The following is a 3,437-nucleotide window of genomic DNA, read 5'->3' as shown; positions in this document are numbered from 1 at the left end:
ATGGAGATTGTGGATTGTGTTGTCTGTTCAGTGGTTGACGGATTTGTTGTTCTGCTTGTTGGAGTGGCTGTCATGGAGATTGTGGATTGTGTTGTCTGGTCAGTGGTCGACAGATTTGTTGTTCTGCTAGTTGGAGTTGCTGTCATGGAGATTGTGGATTGTGTTGTCTGGTCAGTGGTTGACGGATTTGTTGTTCTGCTAGTTGGAGTGGCTGTCATGGAGATTGTGGATTGTGTTGTCTGGTCAGTGGTCGACGGATTTCTTGTTCTGCTAATTGGAGTGGCTGTTGTGGGGATTGTGGATTGTGTTGTCTGGTCAGTGGTCGACAGATTTGTTGTTCTGCTAGTTGGAGTGGCTGTCGTGGGGATTGTGGATTGTGTTGTCTGGTCAGTGGTCGACAGATTTGTTGTTCTGCTAGTTGGAGTGGCTGTCGTGGGGATTGTGGATTGTGTTGTCTGGTCAGTGGTCGACGGATTTGTTGTTTGGTTAGTTGGAGTGGCTGTTGTGGAAATTGTGGATTGTGTTGTCTGGTCAGTGGTTGACGGATTTGTTGTTCTGCTAGTTGGAGTGGCTGTCGTGGAGATTGTGGATTGTGTTGTCTGGTCAGTGGTCAACTGATTTCTTGTTCTGCTAGTTGGAGTGGCTGTTGTTGAGATTGTGGATTGTGTTGTCTGGTCAGTGGTTGACCGATTTGTTGTTCTGCTAGTTGGAGTGGCTGTCGTGGAGATTGTGGGTTTTGTTGTCCTGACAGTGGTCGGCGGATTTGTTTTTCTTCTAGTTGGAGGGAATGTGCGTGGCACAATAACTTCCTCAGAAGATTCAGATTCACTTGATTTAGACTCATTTGATTCAGAGTGTGAATCCTCTCTGGAACTGGATCTTGAGTCTGATGAATCAAATCTTCTGCGCAAAGGAAACTGGGGATTAAAACAGTTGAAAAAAAAGTATTATTATTAATAGCACACAAACTGAAGTAGCAAGAAAAGTAACAATTATACATATTAGAATATCATAAAAAATAAAAATGTAAAATAAAACAGGTAACTAATACTTACTGGTTTTGAAAAGACAGATGCAATAAAAAGCATCAGTAACATTGCCTGTATTGACTTCATCCTACAAAACAAAAGCACTTAAAGAGATTAATGTGAAACATGTATTCACTAAATATTGTTTACCACAGAGTAATATAGTTTCATTTATAACAAACTTTGCTTGCTCGTGGATTGTGATTATTCAGTTACCAGTAATAAACAGATTCAAAAGCCATAAATGTAGCATAAGTCAAGAGATGAGCGAGTTACCTTGCTGATGCTCTCGTCCAGTTACTGTAATGTCACAGTCTGTATTACTCTGGCATCTGTGATAATGTGGCTTAAATACTGGATGGATGTGAATAAACCAGGGCTTGGTCCAGTGAATTCCCATGTAGATGACGTGACACTTCAACATTTGTGACACTTCCGGGTCTATATCAAAACTTTCAAATTGCCTTACAAAATCCCTTCTACAATATTATTTATTTTCTTAATCCTCTTCATCCCCAATGGGACATAAAGCTGCCCCTTCAGCGTGTAGTAATCCAAACAATAGTGTAAATCATGCAACACCGCTGTCCAAATGCATTGTTCAGACGAATCACAATGTCTGCTATGTGTTTAGCTTGTGAAAGGTGGAGTATCCCTTTAAGCGTACTCTATTTAACTTATTTACAGGATTCACTGTACTTTACATCTCAAATCCAAGCGTGGGAAATGATGGCCTGTGACTTTGGACACGCTTTACTGCTCGAAACACAGCTTGAGGGATCTTGATGGATCTCTGGTTTTTATACTGTGTAATACACTGCAAACTCACATCTGAAATGCATTGTTTGTCAAATTATTTAAATAGCTATTTGAATACGTTTATTGCTTGACATTTATATGAACTAATGTTGTTTAACATAAATACAGCTTAAAACCTGAGATGTAAATAAGCCTATAAATGGTTAAAGTGTTGATATATGACACATAAGTGTGTTCCTGATCAAGAAAAGGAAAAATCTCTTGGAAATGTAGTTCAAAACACATGTGGAAAGTTCTTGGGGCAAGGTCGGTGGTGTGGCGGAGCTCTGCGACTGTGTCCCAACATCAGCGTCCCTAAAGAGGTCAACTTGGTAGCTGATTTCACCATGTACAACATGTTCCTGGAACAAAATTCCCATAAACCAATCGGATTTGAGGGACAAGTTTAGAGTTTGTGTCAAGTTTAGGCTTACAACTAGGGTTTGGTGCTTCTGCATCAGTGTTATTAACCTATCATTTCCCTTCTGATTTAGGGGGAGGGATAGGGTTAGGACAAAAGTTTTGGACAGCAGGAATGTTGTTCCTAGATCAACAAAATATGTTGACCCGGGAACATGTCTAACTCGGCAAAATCAGGACGTGCGGCTTGGTATCCCTGCAACACCACCAGGTTGGCCCACTACCGCTTTGCCCACAAGTTTAGATGTAAACTAACAAGACTTTAAGGGCAAAGTGGGAGCCTCGCCGGATGAGAGATAACCAGCTAACGATTCCTTCATCCAGGGCATCTTCACCTACCCATGTTCCTCCAACCCCTTAACGTTAGCGTAGTTGGACTTGCTGGGTGGGAACATACAGGCAGAAAAAGATTTCCCCCAAGACCTCAACACCTCATCATAGAGGTCTGGGAGAAACGGAAGGCTTGCAGGAGACGAATGTTTGTGACCTGCCGCTCGCCTAGCCACCGTCCAGTTTAGAGTCAGTCTGACGCTGGTGCAAATAATTACATCCAGTAACTCGTACGTGGGTGACAAGGAAGAGGCGGGCTCAGACAAAACATCCGCCTCAACTCCTGTCACATCTAGTTCCTCTGAACTACAGCGGCCAAGCAACAAGCTCTTCGCCAGACCGGAAGAAACCAGTGAGTGGGCTTACAGATTCAGAGCAAGAGCCTCAGGAACTGGTGAAAGCTGCGAACCCCATGACTATAAACTCCACCCAAAAGGTGGGAACGAAGCTTTCTCACTGTGAAGTTATCAGAGTGAGCACAGAGCCCCCTCGAGGGCTGACCGCTCATGCTCCACTCCAAGACAAGATCGTTAGTGTCATTTGGTATGATATATCATTCACACGGAGGCGTACACTTCCTATATCTGCATTCACTCTTTCTTTTTTTTGGAGTTCTCTCACACGTACTTATAGCACATGTACACACAAACAAACAGCTTCCTGAAGACAAAGAACCTGTGTATGTGTATAGCCAGTTGGCCAACCTATAACGTCACCTGACTTCAGTAACCAATCAAGATTGGCGTTTAGTACACGTGCTTCACACACCGGCTCACAAGGAGCATTCCCATAGAAGCAACACTATGATACAGTTACCCAAATTATCATACGCCTGTTTAACCGAAGTTAATTTGGGTGGGT

The 3,437-nt window shown here is 42.7% G+C and overlaps 1 long non-coding RNA gene across 1 annotated transcript; it reads right to left on the bottom strand.

The window, feature by feature from the left end:
- Positions 1 to 449: 449 nt before the first annotated feature.
- Positions 450 to 1,762, bottom strand: LOC309489853. The gene is made up of 3 exons (XR_014202542.1): positions 1,305 to 1,762; positions 1,056 to 1,116; positions 450 to 917 (listed from the first exon to the last, which is right to left on the bottom strand). It is a non-coding gene; the product is annotated as an uncharacterized lncRNA (long non-coding RNA).
- Between the last annotated feature and the right edge of the window lie 1,675 nt (positions 1,763 to 3,437).

The sequence above is a fragment of the Leuciscus leuciscus genome, assembly GCF_965113295.1.
Source record: "Leuciscus leuciscus genome assembly, chromosome: 24".
Lineage (NCBI taxonomy): Eukaryota > Metazoa > Chordata > Actinopteri > Cypriniformes > Leuciscidae > Leuciscus > Leuciscus leuciscus.
This window is presented reverse-complemented; position numbering and strand designations above follow the sequence as displayed.